Source organism: Arachis hypogaea, chromosome 6 (genome assembly GCF_003086295.3).
Source record: "Arachis hypogaea cultivar Tifrunner chromosome 6, arahy.Tifrunner.gnm2.J5K5, whole genome shotgun sequence".
NCBI lineage: Eukaryota > Viridiplantae > Streptophyta > Magnoliopsida > Fabales > Fabaceae > Arachis > Arachis hypogaea.
The window spans coordinates 38161640-38183295 of NC_092041.1; the positions used below are offsets into that span (position 1 = coordinate 38161640).

General features: G+C 39.2%; 1 non-coding gene across 1 annotated transcript; it reads left to right on the plus strand.

The window, feature by feature from the left end:
- The first annotated feature begins 3159 nt into the window (after window positions 1–3159).
- On the plus strand, window positions 3160–3267 carry LOC112700091 (small nucleolar RNA R71). Its single transcript, XR_003153013.1, has one exon. It is a non-coding gene; the product is annotated as a small nucleolar RNA R71 (small nucleolar RNA).
- The last annotated feature ends 18389 nt before the right edge of the window (window positions 3268–21656 follow it).

Consider the following 21656-nt stretch of genomic DNA (forward strand, 5'->3'; position numbering starts at 1 on the left):
AGCGTTGGATGAACTCCAACCATCCTCTAGCCACGGGTTTGAGGTCATGCCTTTTCAGTTGAACCGGCTTTCCTCTTGAATCTCTCTTCCATTGGGCGCCCTCTTCACAGATGTCTATGAGGACTTGGTCCAACCTTTGATCAAAGTTGACCCTTCTAGTGTAAGGGTGTTCATCTCCTTGCATCATGGGCAAGTTGAATGCCAACCTTACCTTTTCCGGACTAAAATCTAAGTATTTTCCCCGAACCATTGTAAGCCAATTCTTTGGGTCCGGGTTTACACTTTGATCATGGTTCTTGGTGATCCATGCATTGGCATAGAACTCTTGAACCATTAAGATTCCGACTTGTTGAATGGGGTTGGTAAGAACTTCCCAACCTCATCTTCTAATCTCATGTCGGATCTCCGGATATTCACTCTTTTTGAGTTTGAAAGGGACCTCGGGGATCACTTTCTTCAAGGCCACAACTTCATAGAAGTGGTCTTGATGCACCCTTGAGATGAATCTCTCCATCTCCCATGACTCGGAGGTGGAAGCTTTTGCCTTCCCTTTCCTCTTTCTAGAGGTTTCTCCGGCCTTAGGTGCCATAAATGGTTATGAAAAAGCAAAAAGCAATGCTTTTACCACACCAAACTTAAAAGGTTTTCTCGTCCTCGAGCAAAAGAAGAAAGAAGAGAGTAGAAGAAGAAGAAATGGAGGAGATGGAGGTGGCTTTGTGGTTCGGCCAAAGGGTGGAGAAGTAGTGTTTAGGGTGTGTGAAAATGAAGGAGTGAAGATGGGTTTATATAGGGGTGAAGAGAGGGGTAGGGTTCGGCCATTATGGGTGGGTTTGGGTGGGAAAGTGGTTTGAATTTTGAATGGTGAGGTAGGTGGGGTTTTATGAAGGGTGGATGTGAGTGGTGAAGAGAAAGATGGGATTTGATAGGTGAGGGGTTTTTGGGGTAGAGGTGTTGAGGTGATTGGTGAATGGGTGAAGAAGAAGAGAGAGGCTGGTGGGGTAGGTGGGGATCCTGTGGGGTCCACAGATCCTGAGGTGTCAAGGAAAAGTCATCCCTGCACCAAATGGCGAGCAAAATTGCTCTATGTGCCAATTCTGGCGTTAAACACCGGGCTGGTGCCCATTTCTGGCGTTTAATGCCAGCTTGTTGCCCTTTCCTGGCGTTTAACGCCAGTCTGGTGCCCCTTTCTGGCGTTAAACGCCCAGAATGGTGTCAGACTGGGCGTTAAACGCCCATTTGCTAGCTTCACTGGCGTTTAAACGCCAGCAAATTCTCCTCCAGGGTGTGCTATTTTTCTTTCTATTTTTCATTCTGTATTTGCTTTTTCAATTGATTTTGTGACTTCTCATGATCATCAACCTATAGAAAACATAAAATAACAAAGCGAAATAGATAAAATATAACATTGGGTTGCCTCCCAACAAGCGCTTCTTTAATGTCAGTAGCTTGACAGTGGGCTCTCATGGAGCCTCACAAATGCTCAGAGCAATGTTGGAACCTCTTAACACCAAACTTAGAGTTTGAATGTGGGGGTTCAACACCAAGTTTAGAATTTGGTTGTGGCCTCCCAACACCAAACTTAGAGTTTGACTGTGGGGGCTCTGTTTGACTTTGTTTTGAGAGAAGCTCTTCATGCTTCATCTCCATGGTGACAGAGGGATATCCTTGAACCTTAAACACAAAGGATTCTTCATTCACTTGAATGATCAATTCTACTCTGTCAACATCAATCACAGCCTTTGCTGTGGCTAGGAAGGGTCTGCCAAGGATGATAGATTCATCAATGCACTTCGCAGTCTCTAGGACTATGAAATCAACAGGGATGTAATGGTCTTCAACCTTTACCAGAACATCCTCTACAAGTCCATAAGCTTGTTTCTTTAAATTATCTGCCATCTCTAGTGAGATTCTTGCAGCTTGTACTTCAAAGATCCCTAGCTTTTCCATTACAGAGAGAGGCATGAGGTTTACACTTGACCCTAAGTCACACAGAGCCTTCTTGAAGGTCATGGTGCCTATGGTACAAGGTATTGAAAACTTCCCAGGATCTTGTCTCTTTTGAGGTAATCTCTGCCTAGACAAGTCATCCAGTTCCTTGGTGAGCAAAGGGGGTTCATCCTCCCACGTCTCATTACCAAATAACTTGTCATTTAGCGTCATGATTGCTCCATGGTATTTAGCAACTTGCTCTTCAGTGACATACTCAACCTCTTCAGAGGAAGAATACTCATCAGAGCTCATGAATGGCAGAAGTAAATCCAATGGAAGCTTTATGGTCTCAGTGTGAACCTCAGATTCCCAGGGTTCCTCATTGGGGAACTCATTGGAGGCCAGTGGGCATCCATTGAGGTCCTCCTCAGTGGTGTTCACTGCCTCTCCCTCCTCTCCAAGTTCGGCCATATTGATGGCCTTGCACTCTCCTTTTGGATTTTCTTCTGTATTACTTGGAAGAGTACTAGGAGGGAGTTCAGTAATTTTCTTGCTCAGCTGTCCCACTTGTGCCTCCAAGTTTCTAATGGAGGACCTTGTTTCAGTCATGAAACTTTGAGTGGTTTTGATTAGATCAGAGACCATGGTGGCTAAGTCAGAGTGGTTCTGCTTAGAATTCTCTGTCTGTTGCTGAGAAGATGATGGAAAAGGCTTGCCATTGCTAAACCTGTTTCTTCCACCATTATTGTTGTTGAAACCTTGTTGAGGTTTCTGTTGATCCTTCCATGAGAGATTTGGATGATTTCTCCATGAAGAATTATAGGTGTTTCCATAGGGTTCTCCCATGTAATTCACCTCTTCCATTGAAGGGTTCTCAGGATCATAAGCTTCTTCTTCAGATGAAGCATCCTTAGTACTGCCTGGTGCATTTTGTATTCCAAACAGACTTTGAGAAATCAAATTGACTTGCTGAGTCAATATTTTGTTCTGAGCCAGTATGGCATTCAGGGTATCAATCTCAAGAACTCCTTTCTTCTGATTTGTCCCACTATTCACAGGATTCTTTTCAGAAGTGTACATGAATTGGTTAATTGCAACCATTTCAATTAGTTCCTGAACTTCTGCAGGCGTCTTCTTCAGATGAAGAGATCCTCCAGCAGAGCTATCCAATGACATCTTGGACAGTTCAGACAGACCATTATAGAAAATACCTATGATGCTCCATTCAAAAAGCATGTCAGAAGGACATTTTCTGATCAATTGTTTGTATCTTTCCCAAGCTTCATAGAGGGATTCTCCTTCCTTCTGTCTGAAGGTTTGGACTTCCACTCTAAGCTTACTCAATTTTTGAGGTGGAAAGAACTTTGCCAAGAAGGCATTGACTAGCTTTTCCCAAGTGTTCATGCTTTCTTTAGGTTGTGAGTCCAACCATATCCTAGGTCTGTCTCTTACAGCAAAAGGGAATAGCATAAGTCTGTAGACCTCAGGGTCAACCCCATTAGTCTTGACAGTGTCACAGATTTGCAAAAATTCAGCTAAAAACTGATGAGGATCTTCCAATGGAAGTCTGTGGAACTTGCAATTCTGTTGCATTAGAGAAACTTAAGCTCAAGGTTGTTTGCTCCAATGGCAGGGATAGAGATGCTTCTCCCATAGAAGTCGGGAGTAGGTTCAGTAAAGTCACCCAGCACCTTCCTTGCATTGTTGGCATTGTTGTAGCTTTCGGTGCCATGGGTTCTTCTTCTTTGAAGATTTCTGTTAGGTCCTCTACAGAGAGTTGTGCCTTAGCTTCTCTTAGCTTTCGCTTCAAGGTCCTTTCTGGTTCAGGGTCAGCCTCAACAAGAATGCTTTTGTCTTTGCTCCTGCTCATATGAAAGAGAAGAGAACAAGAAAATATGGAATCCTCTATGTCACAGTATAGAGATTCCTTAAGGTGTCAGAGGAAAAGAAAAATAGAAGGAAGAAGTAGAAGAATTCGAACTTATCAAGAGAGATGGAGTTCGAATTGTTCCTTGAGGAATAGTGTTAGTCCGTAAATAGAAGGATGTGAGAAGAGGGGAAGAAAATTTTGAAAATAAATTAAAAAGATTAAAAAAACATTTTGAAAAACTTTAATTGATTTTCGAAAACTAAGAGTGGAAAAGAAATCAAGTGATTTTTGAAAATGATTTTGAAATTAGAAATCAAAAAGATATGTTTGAAAACTATTTTGAAAAAGTTGTGATTAAAAAGTTATGATTGAAAAGTTATGGTTTTAAAAAGATGTGATTGAGAAGATATGATTTGAAAAACAATTTAAAAAGATTTGATTTTTAAAAATTAATGACTTGGCTAACAAAGAAAGATATGATTCAAACATTAAACCTTTCTCAACAGAAAAGGTAACATACTTGAAATGTTGAATCAAATCATTAATTGATAGCAAGTATTTTTGAAAATGGAAAGAAATTGATTTTGAAAAAGATTTGATTGAAAAGATATGATTTGAAAAAGATTTGATTTTGAAAAATTTTGAAAACTTGAAAAAAATTTGAATTAAAAACATAATCTTCCCTCTTGTGCCATCCTGGCGTTAAACGCCCAGAATGGTACACATTCTAGCGTTTAACGCCCAAAGCACTACCCTTTTGGGCGTTAAATGCCTGGCTGGCGTTTAAACGCCAGTTTGCCTTCTTCACTGGGCGTTTTGAACGTCCAGCTTTTTCTGTGTAATTCCTCTGCTGTATGTTCTGAATCTTCAATTCTCTGTATTATTAACTTGAAAAGACACAAATTAAAAATATTTTTGGATTTTTAATAATCAAAATGCAACTAAAATCAAATAACAATGCATGCAAGGCACCAAACTTAGAAGTTTGTATACTACTAACACTAACAAAATGAGAATGCATATGAGAAACAACAAAACACTCAAGTCAAGAGAATTCAAAGATCAGAGCAAGGAAATCATCAAGAACATCTTGAAGATCACTTAAGACACATGAATGAATGCAAGAAGAACAGAAATATGCAATTGACACCAAACTTAACATGAGACACTAGACTCAACAAGAAACATGAGAATATTTTTGGTTTTTATGATTTTGTAAAATTTTTTTTTTGGATTTTTTGAAAATTAAGTGAAAAAGAAAATAAAGGTATCAAAATTCTTAATGAGAATTCCAGGAATCATGCAATGTTAGTCTAAAGCTTTAGTCTAAAGAAATTAGACATGGCTAGCCAAGCTTCAGCAGGACATTGCATTCAAGAGCTAAATTGATGGGAATCAATCAGCTTTGGTGATGATAAGAACATCACCTTGAAACACTAGAATTCATTCTTAAGAACTCTGAAGATAAATACCTAATCTAAGCAACAAGATGAACCGTCAGTTGTCCATATTCAAAACGCAACGGCGCCAAAAACTTGGTGCATGAAATTGTGATCACTACTTTTCACAACTCAAATAATCTCCGGTAATGAATCCAAAAACTTTGTGCTCAATACCATGGTGTAAACACAACTTCGCACAACTAACCAGCAAGTGCACTGGGTCGTCCAAGTAATAAACCTTACGCGAGTAAGGGTCGATCCCACAGAGATTGTTGGTATGAAGCAAGCTATGGTCACCTTGTAAATCTCAGTCAGGCAGATTCAAATGGTTATGGATGATATATGAATAAAGCATAAAGTAAAGATAGAGATACTTATGTAATTCATTGGTGAGAACTACAGATAAGCGAATGAAGATGCTTTGTCCTTCCGTCTCTCTGCTTTCCTACTGTCTTCATCCAATCCTTCTTACTCCTTTCCATGGCAAGCTGTATGTTGGGCATCACCGTTGTCAGTGGCTACAATGTCGTCCTCTCAGTGAAAATGTTCAACGCACCCTGTCACGGCACGGCTAATCATCTGTCGGTTCTCAATCAGGTTGGAGTAGAATCCATTGATTCTTTTGCGTCTGTCACTAACGCCCAGCCTTCAGGAGTTTGAAGCTCGTCACAGTCATTCAATCATTGAATCCTACTCAGAATACCACAGACAAAGTTTAGACCTTCCCGATTCTCTTGAATGCCGCCATCAATTCTAGCTTATACCACGAAGATTCCGGTTAAAGAATCCAAGAGATAAACATTCAAGCCTTGTTTGCTTGTAGAACGGAGGTGGTTGTCAGGCACTCGTTCATAAGTGAGAATGATGATGAGCGTCACATAATCATCACATTCATCATGTTCTTGGGTACAAATGAATATCTTGGAATAAGAACAAGCTGTATTGAATAGAAGAACAATAGTAATTCCATTAATACTCGAGGTGCAGCAGAGCTCCACACCTTAATCTATGGTGTGTAGAAACTCCAGCGTTGAAAATACATAAGAACAAGGTCTAGACATGGCCGAATGGCCAGCCTCCCAATACATGATCAAAAGACTCCAAATGATCAAGGATCAAAAGATTCAAAGATCTAAAGATGATCTAAGATCCCAAGATGAAAATACAATAGCAAAAGGTTTTATTTATAAAGAACTAGTAGCCTAAGGTTTACAGAAATGAGTAAATGACAGAAAAATCCACTTTTGGGCCCACTTGGTGTGTGCTTGGGCTGAGCATTGAAGCATTTCGTGTAGAGACTCTTCTTGGAGTTAAACGCTAGCTTTTGTGCCAGTTTGGGCGTTTAACTCCCATTCTTGTGCCAGTTCTGGCATTTAACGCCGGGCAGTTTTGAGCTGATTTGGAACACCAGTTTGGACTATTATACATTGTTGGAAAGCCCAGGATGTATACTTTCCAACGCCGTTGAGAGCGCGCTAATTGGGCTTCTGTAACTCTAGAAAATCCACTTCGAGTGCAGGGAGGTCAGAATCCAACAGCATCTGCAGTCCTTTTCAGTCTCTGAATCAGATTTTTGCTCAAGTCCCTCAATTTCAGCCAGAAAATACCTAAAATCACAGAAAAACACACAAACTCATAGTAAAGTCCAGAAAAGTGAATTTTAACTAAAAACTAATAAAAATATAATATAAACTAACTAAAACATACTAAAAATATACTAAAAACAATGCCAAAAAGCGTATAAATTATCCGCTCATCAGCCGCCATCTATCTAGCTTATACCACGAAGATTCTGTTGGGGAATCTAAGAGATATGCGCCCGGCCTAAGGTAGAACGGAAGTGGTTGTCAGTCACGCGCGTTCATAGGTGAGAATGATGATGAGTGTCACGAATCATCACATTCATCAAAGTGTTGTGCAACGTATATCTTGGAATAAGAATAAAAGAGAATTGAATAGAAAGTAATAGTAATTGTATTGAAACTTGAGTTACAGCAGAGCTCCACACCCTTAATCTATGGTGTGTAGAAACTCCACCGTTGAAAATACATAAGTGAAAGGTTCAGGCATGGCCGAATGGCCAGCCCCCTAGAACGTGATCAATAGCCTCCTAAGATGAAGAATAAAACAAAACTGAGACCAAAGATGTCTAATACAATAGTAACTTATCCTATTTATACTAGACTAGCTACTAGGGTTTACATGAGTAAGTAATTGATGCATAAATCCACTTCCGGGGCCCACTTGGTGTATGCTTGGGCTGAGCTTGATCTATCCACGAGCTGAGGCTTTTCTTGGAGTTGAATTCCAAGTTATAACATATTTTGGGCGTTCAACTCCGGATCATGACGTGTTTCTGGCGTTTGACTCCAGACAGCAGCATGTACTTGGCGTTCAATGCCAATTTACGTCGTCAATTTCCGAATAAAGTATGGACTATTATATATTGCTGGAAAGCTCTGGATGTCTACTTTCCAACGCCATTGAGAGCGCGCCATTTGGAGTTCTGTAGCTCCAGAAAATCCATTTTGAGTGCAGGGAGGTCAGATTCCAACAACATCAGCAGTCCTTTTGTCAGCTTTTTTCAGAGTTTTGCTCAAGTCCCTCAATTTCAGCCAGAAATTACCTGAAATTACAGAAAAACACACAAACTCATAGTAAAGTCCAAAAATGTGAATTTAACATAAAAACTAATGAAAACATCCCTAAAAGTAACTAGATCATACTAAAAACTACCTAAAAACAATGCCAAAAAGCGTATAAATTATCCGCTGATCACAACACCAAACTTAGATTGTTGCTTGTCCCCAAGCAATTGAAAATCAAATAGGATAAAAAGAAGAGAATATACTATAAATCCCAAAATATCAATGAATATTAATTCTAATTAGATGAGCGGGACTTGTAGCTTTTTGCTTCTGAACAGTTTTGGCATCTCATTTTTTCCTTTGAAGTTTAGCGTGATTGGCATCCCTAGGAACTCAGAGTTCAGATAGTGTTATTGACTTTCCTAGTTAAGCATGTTGATTCTTGAACACAGCTACTTATGAGTCTTGGCCGTGGCCCTAAGCACTTTGTTTTCCAGTATTACCACCGGATACACAAATGCCACAGACACATAACTGGGTGAACCTTTTCAGATTGTGACTCAGTTTTGCTAGAGTCCCCAGTTAGTGGTGTCCAGAGCTCTTAAGCACACTCTTTTTGCTTTGGATCACGACTTTAACCACTCAGTCTCAAGCTTTTCACTTGGACCTGCATGCCACAAGCACATGGTTAGGGACAGCTTGATTTAGCCGCTTAGGCCTGGATTTTATTTCCTTGAGCCCTCCTATCCATTGATGCTCAAAGCCTTGGATCCTTTTTACCCTTGCCTTTTGGTTTTAAGGGCTATTGGCTTTTTCTGCTTGCTTTTTCTTTCTTTCTTTCTATTTTTTTTTTCGCCAATTATTTTTTTATTTTTTTTATTTTTTTTTCACCATTCACTGCTTTTTCTTGCTTCAAGAATCAATTTCATGATTTTTCAGATCATCAATAACATTTTTCTTTGTTCATCATTCTTTCAAGAGCCAACAGTTTTAACATTCATAAACAACAAGATCAAAATTATGCACTGTTCAAGCATTCATTCAGAAAACAAAAAGTATTCTCACCACATCAATATAATTAAATTCAATTCAAGGATAAGTTCGAAATTCATGTACTTCTTGTTCTTTTGAATTAAAACATATTTCATTTAAGAGAGGTGAAGGATTCATGGAATTATTCATAACTTTAAGACATAGTTACTAACTGCTAATGATCATGAAGTAGAGACACAAAACATAAATAAACATGAAGCATAAAAATCAAAAAACAGAGAAGTAAGAACAAGGAATGAATCCACTTTTAGTGGCGTCTTCTTCTTGAAGGACCAACAATGTTCTTAAGCTCTTCTATGTCCCTTCCTTGCCTTTGTTGCTCCTCCCTCATTGCACTTTGATCTTCTCTTATTTCATGGAGAATGATGGAGTGCTCATGATGTTCCACCCTTAATTGTTCAACATTGTGGCTCAAATCTTCTAAGGAAGTGTTGAGTTGTTCCCAATAGTTGTTGGGAGGAAAGTGCATCCTTTGAGGCATCTCAGGGATTTCTTGATGATGAGCTTCCTCATGCATCTCTTGAGAACCGTGGAGGGTCTCTCTTGCTTGCTCCATCCTCTTCTTGGTGATGGGCTTATCCTCTTCAATGGATATGTCTCCTTCTATGATAACTCTAGCTGAGTAACATAGATGGCAAATAAGGTGAGGAAAAGCTAGCCTTGCCATGGTTGAGGGCTTTTCGGCTATTTTGTAGAATTCATTGGAGATGACTTCATGAACTTCTACTTCCTTTCCAATCATGATGCTATGAATCATGATGGCCCGATCTACAGTAACTTCAGATCGGCTGCTAGTGGGAATGATGGAGCGTTGAATGAACTCCAACCATCCTCTAGCCACAGGCTTGAGGTCCAGTCTTCTTAGTTGGACTGGCTTGCCTTTGGAATCTCTCTTCCATTGAGCTCCTTCCACACATATGTCCGTAAGGACTTGGTCCAACCTTTGATTAAAGTTGACCCTTCTAGTGTAAGGGCGTTCATCTCCTTGCATCATGGGCAAGTGGAATGCCAACCTCACATTTTCCGGACTAAAATCTAAGTATTTCCCCCGAACCATTGTGAGATAATTCTTTGGACTCGGGTTCATACTTTGATCATGGTTCCTAGTGATCCATGCATTGGCATAGAACTCTTGAACCATTAAGATTCCGACTTGTTGCATGGGGTTGGTTAGGACTTCCCAACCTCTTCTTCGGATTTCATGTCGGATCTCCGGATACTCATTTTTCTTGAGCTTGAAAGGGACCTCTGGGATCACCTTCTTCTTTGCCACAACATCATAGAAGTGGTCTTGATGGCTCTTAGAGATGAATCTTTCCATCTCCCATGACTCGGAGGTGGAAGCTTTTGTCTTCCCTTTTCCTTTTCTAGAGGATTCTCCGGCCTTAGGTGCCATTGATGGTAATGGGAAAACAAAAAGCTTATGCTTTTACCACACCAAACTTAAAATATTGCTCGCTCTCGAGCAAGAGAAGAAAGAAGAGAAGAAGAAGAAGAAGAAAATGGAGGAGAGTGAGGGGAGATGGATTCGGCCAAGGTATAGTAAAGGGGGTAGTGTTGTATGAGAATGAAGTAGAATGGAAGGGTATATATAGGGAGAGGGGAAAGGGTAGGTTCGGCCATTTAAGGAGGGATTGGGTGGGAAAATGTTTTTGAATTTTGAAGGTAGGTGGGGTTTATGGGGAAGAGTGGATGGATGTGAGTGGTGAATAGGTGATTGGGAAGAGAGATTGAGGTGATTGGTGAAGGGTTTTTTTTTTGGGAAGTGTGACATGGGGAAGAGTAAAATAGGATTAGGAGGTAAGGTGGGAATATAGTAGGTGGGGATCCTGTGGGGTCCACAGATCCTGAGGTGTCAAGGAATTCCATCCCTGCACCAAATAGGCATGTAAAATGCCTTTGCACACCATTCTAGCGTTTAAACGCTGAGTGGTGCACATTCTGGGTGTTCAACGCCCATATGTAACATGTTTCTGGCGTTGAACGCCAGTTTCATGCTTGTTACTGGCGTTTAGCGCCAGCTTTTCTTGAGACACATTTCTGCCGTTCAAACGCCAGAATGTTGCTTGTTTCTGGCGTTCAGCGCCAGATTCATGCTCTGTTCTGGCGTTGAACGCCAGTCAGATGCTCCTTACTGGCGTTGAATGCCAGTCTGTGCTTCCTCCAGGGTGTGATTTTTCTTCTGCTGTTTTTGATTCTGTTTTTAATTTTTATATTTTTTTCATGACTCCACATGATCGTGTACCTAATAAAACACAAAATAACAATAAAATAAAAATAAAAGTGAGATAAATAAAATTGGGTTGCCTCCCAACAAGCACTTCTTTAATGTCAATAGCTTGACAGTGGCTCTCATGGAGCCATAAAGGTGATCAGATCAATGTTGTATAGTCCCAACACCAAACTTAGAGTTTGGATATGGGGTCTTAACACCAAACTTAGACTTTGGTTGTGGCCTCCCAACACCAAACTTAGAGTTTGACTGTGGGGGCTCTTCTTGACTCTGAATTGAGAGAAGCTCTTCATGCTTACTCTCTTTTGTCACAGAGGGATGGCCATGTGCCTTAAACACAAGGTAGTCCCCATTCAATTGAAGGACTAATTCACCTCTGTTGACATCTATCACAGCTCCTGCTGTGGCTAGAAAAGGTCTTCCAAGGATGATGCAATCATCCTCTTCCTTCCTAGTGTCTAAGATTATGAAATCAGCAGGGATGTAAAGGCCTTCAACCTTTACTAACACGTCCTCCACTATTCCATAAGCTTGTCTCAATGACTTGTCTGCCAATTGTAATGAGAACAAGGCAGGTTGTACCTCAATGATCCCCAGCTTCTCCATTACAGAGAGTGGCATAAGATTTATCCCTAACCCCAGATCACACAGAGCTTTTGCAAAGGTCATGGTGCCTATGGTACAAGGTATCAAAAACTTGCCAGGATCTTGTTTCTTTTGAGGTAGAGTTTGCTGAATCCAGGTATCTAGTTCATTAATGAGCAAGGGAGGTTCAATTTCCCAAGTCTCATTACCAAACAACTTGGCATTCAGCTTCATGATAGCTCCTAAATATTGAGCAACTTGCTCTCCAGTCACATCTTCATCTTCTTCAGAGGAAGAATAGTCTTTAGAGCTCATGAATGGCAGAAGGAGATTTAATGGAATCTCTATGGTCTCTATATGAGCCTCAGATTCTTGTGGATCCTTAATAGGAAACTCCTTCTTGCTTGAGGGACGTCCCAGGAGGTCTTCCTCACTAGGATTTTCGTCCTCCTCCTCCCTTGTGCATTCGGCCATATTGATTATATCAATGGCCTTGCACTCTCCTTTTGGATTCTCTTCTGTATTGCTTGGGAGAATACTGGGAGGAGTTTCAATGACTTTCTTACTCAGCTGGCCCACTTGTGCCTCCAGATTTCTGATGGAGGATATTGTTTCACTCATGAAACTGAAAGTGGCCTTTGACAGATCAGAGACTAGATTGGCTAAATTAGAGGTGTTTTATTCAGAATTCTCTGTCTGTTGCTGAGAAGATGATGGAAAAGGCTTGCCATTGCTCAGCCTATTGCGTCCACCATTGTTAAAGCCTTGTTGAGGCTTTTGTTGATCCTTCCATGAAAAATTTGGATGATTTCTCCATGATAAGTTATAGGTGTTTCCATAAGGTTCACCCATGTAATTAACCTCTGCCATGACAGGGTTCTCAAGATCATAAGCTTCTTCAGAAGCTGCCTCTTTAGTACTGTTGGATGCATGTTGCCATCCATTCAGATTTTGAGAGATCATGTTGACCTGTTGAGTCAACACTTTGTTCTGAGCCAATATGGCATTCAGAGCATCAATTTCAAGAGCTCCTTTCTTCTGAGGTATCCCATTATTCATGGAATTCCTCTCAGAAGTGTACATGAATTGGTTGTTTGCAACCATATCAATGAGTTCTTGAGCCTCTTCAGGCGTTTTCTTTAGGTGAATAGATCCACCTGCAGAATGGTCCAATGACATTTTCAAAAATTCAGATAGACCATAATAGAATATATCTAATATGGTCCATTCTGAAAACATGCCAGATGGACACCTTTTGGTCAGCTGCTTGTATCTTTTCCAAGATTCATAGAGGAATTCACCATCTTTTTATTTGAAGGTTTGAACATCCACTCTCAGCTTGCTCAGCTTTTGAGGAGGAACGAATTTATCCAAGAAGGCTGTGACCAGCTTATCCCAGGAGTCTAGGCTATCCTTAGGTTGTGAATCCAACCATATTCTAGCTCTGTTTCTTACAGTAAAAGGGAAAAGCATGAGTCTGTAGACTTCAGGATCAACTCCATTCGTCTTTACAGTCTCACAGATCTGCAAAAACTCAGTTAAAAACTGATAAGGATCTTCAGATGGAAGTCCATAAAACTTGCAGTTTTGTTGCATTAAGGCAACTAGCTGAGGTTTCAGCTCAAAGTTGTTGGCTCCAATGGCAGGAATGGAGATGCTTCTTCCATCAAATTTGGACGTTGGCTTTGTGAAGTCACCAAGCATTCTCCTTGCATTATTATTGTTTTCGGCTGTCATCTCCTTCTCTTGCTTGAAAATTTCTGAAAGGTTACCTTTAGATTGTTGTAACTTAGCTTCTCTTAATTTTCTCTTCAGAGTCCTTTCAGGTTCTGGATCAATTTCAACAAGAGTGCCTTTATCCTTGTTCCTGCTCATATGAAAGAGAAGAAAACAAGAAAAGAAAGAGGAATCCTCTATGTCACAGTATAGAGATTCCTTTATGTTAGTAGAAAAAGAAAGGGGAGAAGAGTGAAGAAGAATGAATAGTCTGTATAAAGAGTAAGGATAGGGGAGGTGAAGTGTTAGTAAATAAATAATTAAATAGAATAAGAAAAGAGAGGGGAAATTTCGAAAATAATTTTGAAAGAGGGGTTAGTAATTTTCGAAAATTAAAGATAAGATAAGATTAGAATTAAAATTTAGAACAAAAAGAATTTTTGAAAAAGAAGTGAGATATTTTCGAAAATTAGAGAGGGAAACGTAGTTAGGTGGTTTTGAAAAAGATAAGAAACAAACAAAAAGTCAAATAGTTAGTTGAAAAAGATATTAAAATCAAATTTTAAAAAGATAAGAAGATAAGAAGTTAGATAAGATATTTTAAATTCAAATTTTGAAAAACATAAAAAATTTTTTTGAAAAAGATATGATAAAAGATAAAATAAAAAAAGATAAGATAAAAGATAAAAAGATATGTTTGAAAAAGATTTATTTTTTAAAATTACTTAACTAGCAAGAAACTAAAAGATAAGAGTCTAGAACTTAAAGATTGAACCTTTCTTAACAAGAAAGTAACAAACTTTAAATTTTTGAATCAATCACATTAATTGTTAGCTAATTTTCAAAAATATGATATAAAGATAAGAAAAATATTTTGAAAATATTTTGAAAAAGAATTTTAAAATTTTCGAAAAAGAGGAAAAATTGGAAAAGATATGATTTTTGAAAAAGATTTTGAAAAGATAGGATTTTTAAATTTCTTAAAATTTGACTTGACTTGCGAGAAACAACTAATTTTAAAAATTTTTGACCAAGTCAACCCAAAATTTCGAAAATTTGGAGAGAAAAAAGGAAAAGATATATTTTTGGTTTTTGAATTTTTAATTATGAGAGAGAAAAACACAAACATGACCCAAAACATGAAAATTTTGGATCAAACACTTAATGCATGCAAGAACACTATGAATGTCAAGATGAACACCAAGAACACTTTGAAGATCATGATGAACATCAAGAACATAATTTTGAAAAATTTTTTATACAAAAAAAAACATGCAAGACACCAAACTTAGAAATATTTAATGCATGAATTCTAACAAACGAAAAATGCATATGAAAAACAACAAACAACACAAAACAAGAAAATATCAAGATCAAACAAGAAGACTTACCAAGAACATCTTGAAGATCATGAAGAACACTATGAATGCATGGAATTTTCGAAAAATGCAAGAAAAATTTTTAAAGCATGCAATTGACACGAAACTTAAAAGTTGACTCAAAACTCAAACAAGAAACACAAAATTATTTTTTTATTTTTATGATTTTATAAATTTTGTTGGATTTTTATTAATTTTTTCGAAAATATTTTTGGAAAAACGAAAAAGAAAAGAAAAATTTTGAAAAGAAAATTACCTAATCTGAGCAACAAGATGAACCGTTAGTTGTCCATACTCGAACAATCCCCGGCAACGGCGCCAAAAACTTGGTGGACGAAATTGTGATCACATCAATGTAGTACTCTTTGTTATTGTATGGAATCATTATTATGGCTCTTTGCTATGTGTGGACACAACTTCGTTCAACTTAACCAGCAAGTGTACTGGGTCATCTAAGTAATACCTTACGTGAGTAAGGGTCGATCCCACAGAGATTGTTGGTATGAAGCAAGCTATGGTCACCTTGTAAATCTCAGTTAGGCAGATTAAATGGTTATGGGTTTCGAAAATTAATAATAAACAGAAAATAAAAAGGGATAGAAATACTTATGTAAATCAATAGTGGGAATTTTAGATAGGCGTGTGGAGATGCTAGAATCCTTTCGAATCTCTACTTTCTTACTACTTTCATCCAATCCTTCTTACTCCTTTCCATGGCAAGCTGTATGAAGGGCATCACTATCATCAATGGCTACTTTTAATCCTCTCGGGAAAATGGTCCTATGCGCTGTCACTGCATGGCTAATCGTCTGGAGGCATCACCCTTGTTGATAGCTACATCCCATCCTCTCAGTGAAAATGGTCCAAATGCTCTGTCACAGCACGGCTAATCATCTGTTGGTCCTCAATCAGGTTGGAGTAGAATACCTTGATTCTTTTGCGTTTGTCATCACGCCCAGCCTTCAGGAGTTTAAAGTTCGTCACAGTCATTCAATACCGAAATCCTACTCGGAATACCACAGACAAGGTTAGACTTTCTGGATCCCCATGAATGCCGCCATCTATCTAGCTTATACCACGAAGATTCTGTTGGGGAATCTAAGAGATATGCGCCCGGCCTAAGGTAGAATGGAAGTGGTTGTCAGTCACGCGCGTTCATAGGTGAGAATGATGATGAGTGTCATGAATCATCACATTCATCAAAGTGTTGTGCAACGTATATCTTGGAATAAGAATAAAAGAGAATCGAATAGAAAGTAATAGTAATTGTATTGAAACTTGAGGTACAGCAAAGCTCCACACCCTTAATCTATGGTGTGTAGAAACTCCACCATTGAAAATACATAAGTGAAAGGTTCAGGCATGGCCGAATGGCCAGCCCCCTAGAACGTGATCAATAGCCTCCTAAGATGAAGAATAAAACAAAACTGAGACCAAAGATGTCTAATACAATAGTAACTTATCCTATTTATACTAGACTAGCTACTAGGGTTTACATGAGTAAGTAATTGATGCATAAATCCACTTCCGGGGCCCACTTGGTGTATGCTTGGGCTGAGCTTGATCTATCCACGAGCTGAGGCTTTTCTTGGAGTTGAATTCCAAGTTATAACATGTTTTGGGCGTTCAACTCCGGATCATGACGTGTTTCTGGCGTTTGACTCCAGACAGCAGCATGTACTTGGCGTTCAATGCCAATTTACGTCGTCAATTTCCGAATAAAGTATGAACTATTATATATTGATGGAAAGCTCTGAATGTCTACTTTCCAACGCCGTTGAGAGCGCGCCATTTGGGGTTCTGTAGCTCCAGAAAATCCATTTTGAGTGCAGGGAGGTCAGATTCCAACAGCATCAGCAGTCCTTTTGTCAGCCTTTTTCAGAGTTTTGCTCAAGTCCCTCAATTTCAGCCAGAAATTACCTGAAATTACAGAAAAACACACAAACTCATAGTAAAGTCCAGAAATGTGAATTTAACATAAAAACTAATGAAAACATCCCTAAAAGTTACTAGATCATACTAAAAACTACCTAAAAACAATGCCAAAAAGCGTATAAATTATCCGCTCATCAAATTGGTTGCTAGCAACCAATATTTATACTCATCTAACAGGAATCCTGTGAACTCTGAGGATCCTCAGAAGAAGGGTGTCATGGAAGTAGAAACTCTTAATGCTCTTCTTGCTCAGAACAAGCTTATGTCTCAACAAATAAGTCTACTTACTCAACAGATGGGTGGCATGCAAGTCTCAGCTATCGACACCCAAAATCTACCTCAAGAAGCCTCTTATGACATGACAGGTAACTTTGTGCAAAATGATAATTATGATTATGCTCAATTTTCTTCTGAACAGGTCAATTACATGGGGAGTGCTCCTAGAAATCCCAACAATGATCCCTATTCTAAGACCTACAATCAGGGGTGGAGAAATCACCCAAATTTTGGGTGGAGAGAGCAACCTCAGAGGCCACAGAATTTTAATCATAATTCTTAGGGTGTTTTTCAACAGAATAATTTTAATAACTACCAGTTTCAGTCATCTTAGCAAGCAACTTCTCAGCCCCAACAGAATAATGATTTGGAAGCAATGTTGATAAGTTTTAGACAGGAAACAGAGCATCAATCAAGAACTTAGAGATTCAGATGGGTCAATTAGCCACAAAAATTAATGAAATTAATCAAAGGACCACTAATAGCCTTCCTGGTAATACAGTAGTGAATCCAAGAGAGGAATGCAAGGCTATCACCTTGATAAGTGGACAAGTGGCAAGTATGGAAGCAGAAGTTGCTGAGGAGCCAGTTAAAAAAGATTGCAAGGTTATTCAACTGAGAAGTGGTAAAGTAGCTGCTCTGAGACCAAGGTCAATGAAGAGTTAGTTGAAAAAGAAGCTCCAGAGGAGAAGAAGGAAGAAGTAGAGCACGCCCATCCAAAGCGTGCGGACAACCCATTCCCAGACTCTCTTGACACTCATCCTACATTGCCAAAGGCTCCTGAGTACAAGCCTAAGATGCCATATCCTCAAAGACATCAAAAGGAGACCAAGGACAAGCAGTTTTCAAAGTTCTTGGAAGTCTTTAGAATGTTGCAAATCAATATTCTTTTTGCTGAGGTTTTAGAGCAAATGCCTATCTATGTCAAGTTCATGAAGGAGCTGTTGTCAAAGAAGAAGCGTTTAAAGGAAGATGAGACAGTAGTCCTGACTAAAGAATGTAGTGCCGTAATTCAGAATAACTTGCCAAGGAAGATGCCAGATCCAGGGAGCTTTCAAATTCCATGCACCATTGGGAGCATGGTGCACGAAATTGCAATCACACTTTTGCAATCCGCATAACTAACCAGCAAGTGCACTGGGTCGTCCAAGTAATACCTTACGTGAGTAAGGGTCGATCCCACGGAGATTGTTGGTATGAAGCAAGCTATGGTTATCTTATTAATCTTAGTCAGGATGCCAATAAGGTTCTTTGAATTTAATTGTAAAAAGTGAAAGTGTTTGGAATAAGTAATTGTTACTCAATAATGGAGAATATGTTGGAGTTTTGGAGATGCTTTGTCCTCTTTATTTCAGCTTTTCTCTTGTACTCCTCTTCACACACGCAAGGCTCCTTCCATGGCAAGCTGTATGCAGGGTGTCAACGTTGTCAATGGCTACTTCCCATCCGCTCAGTGAAAATGGTCCAAATGCTCTGTCACAGCACGGCTAATCATCTCTTGGTTCTCGATCATGTCGGAATAGAATCCATTGATTCTTTTGTGTCTGTCACTACGCCCAAGAATCGCGAGTTTGAAGCTCGTCACAGCCATTCAATCCTTAAATCCTACTCGGAATACCACAGACAAGGTTTAGACTTTCCAGATTCTCATGAATGCCGCCATCAATTCTAGCTTATACCACGAAGATTCTGATTAAGGAATCTAAGAGACATTCATTCAATCTGATGTAGAACAGAGGTGGTTGTCAGGCACACGTTCATGGATTGAGGAAGGTGATGAGTGTCACAGATCATCACTTTCTTCATGGTGAAGCGCGAATGAACATCTTAGATGGGAACAAGCGTGTTTGAATGGGAAAACAGATATAATTGCATTAATTCATCGAGACGGTGCAGAGCTCCTCACCACCAACAATGGAGTTTAGAGACACATGCCGTCAAAGAGTATAACATTCAGGTCTAAAAATGTCATGAGATACAAAATAAGTCTCTAAAAGTTGTTTAAATACTAAACTAGTAACCTAGGTTTACAGAAAATGAGTAAACTAAGATGGATAGTACAGAAATCCACTTCTGGGGCCCACTTGGTGTGTTTTGGGGCTGAGACTTAAGCTTCTCACGTGCCTGGACTGTTTCTGGAGTTGAACGCCAGGTTGTGACCTGTTTCTGGCGCTGAACTCCAGTTTACGTCATCTATCTTCGCGTAAAGTATGGACTATTATATATTGCTGGAAGCCCTAGATGTCTACTTTCCAACCCAATTAAGAGCGCGCCAATTGGACTCTTGTAGCTCCAAAAAATTCATTCCGAGTGCAGGGAGCTCAGAATCCAACAACATCAGCAGTCCTTTTTTAGCCTAAATCAGATTTTTGTTCAGCTCCCTCAATTTCAGCCAGAAAAATACCTGAAATCACAGAAAAACACAAAAACTCATAGTAAAGTCCAAAAATATGATTTTTGCCTAAAAACTAATAAAAATATACTAAAAACCAACTAAAACATACTAAAATCTACATGAAATTACCCTCAAAAAGCGTATAAAATATCCGCTCATCAGAGCACCACATTTGAGAAAGCATTATGTGATCTGGGAGCAAGCATCAATTTGATGCCCTTGTCCATGATGAACAGGTTGCAAATCCAAGAGGCACAACCCACAAAGATAGCATTACAGATGGCAGACAAATATACGAAGCCTGCATACGGAGTAGTGGAGAATATCTTGGTCAAAGTAGGTAAGTTCTTCCTCCCAGCAGATTTTGTGATTCTTGACATAAGGGAGGATGAGAATGCCTCTATAATTCTAGAGTGCATGATGAGCAACTAGTCTTTCATGTCTTCAAAGATGTACATTCAGCAGGTGAAGAAGAGAGGTGCATGCAGACTGAGCTCATTGATCGAACCCTTCAAAAACCCCCCTGATGATGCACATCAGAATCTGCAGCTCAAACCTCCCTTGGTAACAATCAATAAAATTCCTCCTGACATCAAATCTAAGTTTGGTGTTGGGAATGCATCATCCACCAAGGAACATGGTCCTAAAAAGAAAGTACCCAAAGGATGGAGAAACAAAAAGATCCCCACTAAAGGTTTCTCCCCAGGAATGAAAGTGGTGTTGACTAGGAATCCAAAGTGGATTTATACAGTAACCAGAATCCTCTCTCTGGAGCATATTGAGCTATGTTATGGAGACACATTAAAGAAGTTCAAAGTTAGGGGTGAAGAGTTGAGCCCCTATGATCCTCCTCCTTAGAGGAGCTGACCGTGAAGCTAGTGACGTTAAAGAAGCGTTTGTCAGGAGACAACCTGATAACTTTGTATCCTTAGTTGTTTTTCGTAGTAGTAGTTTTCTTACTTATTTGATTTTTATTGCGTTTTCACTATTTTACTGATGATACGCTATTTTAGAAGCAGAAACTGAATATTTCACAAAAAAAAAACCAGCACACGACGCGCAAGCGTCGCTGGCGCTTACGCGTCATATGTGTGTGCGTGAAAAATAAAAGTGAACAGAGAGTTGCACGGGAGTGGCGAAGGAAGTGTGCCTTGCGCACAAATTGTCTCACGCGTACGCGTCCATGACGCGTGCACGTCAATTGCGATTTGGCACTCCACGCGTACGCGTCAAGCACGCGCACGCGTGGATGAATAAAATCAGTGTAAAAGGTGTTTTAGCTAGAGAGTTGTGCTGGTGTGGGGCTGAAATTATGCTGGGCGCACAAGTCCCACCACACAGACGTGTCTCTGATGCATTCGCGTCATTTTCCCATTTTGGCCGTCCATGCGTACGCGTGCCACACGCGTACGCATCGCATGCGACGCCCAATTGAACCACCTCAGCGCCTGCTTTCAAATCATCCACCTCCCAAATCTTAATTCTCTCTTGTTCTTTTATGTTTTTATTCTTTTTTCATCATATTAATTTCTTTTATGTCTCTCACTGTTTGTAGTTCTTCTTTGCTTGAGGACAAGCAAACCTTTAAGTTTGATGTTGACGCTTCGCTTATGGCTTTTCTGTCTAGCACCAAAGGGAGAAGAATGTTCTTCATGAAGGAATGAGATGACCACCAGCATAATTGAGGTGGTTGAATTTCTTTCATTCTATTTCTCCTCCATTCTTATTATGTTATCTTCTATTTTTTGTTACTTTGATTGCTTGCATGATCTTTAGTAATATGATAAAAAAATTGTCTCATGTATTACTCACTAAAGCTTGAATTCAAAAGAAAAAGAAGTGATGTATTGCATGAGAAATTGAGTTATATTTAAGAGTAGTCTTATTTACTTAAATGTGGTAGTATTATTTGTGATTTTTGAATGCATGATATGAATAGTGCATATTTGAATTTGAATCAAGGGATGTTGATGTATAAGGAACAGGAATTTAGAGAATTATTATGACTTCTCTGAAATAAATAAAAGTTTAACCCTTGAAGCAAAAGAAACAGCAAAAGAAAAAAATAATTAATAATAAAAGCAAGGTCCAAGGCTCTGAGCATCCATGACTAGGGAGGTCAGACATGATTAAAAGCTCAAAGAGTTGTTTCCATAGTCATATGCTTGTGGTGTGATTGTGTCAAGTAATCCTTGAGACAGAACACTTAGAGTCGAGACCAAGTGCGTTTAACAGAGTATGCCAAAGGCTTTGAG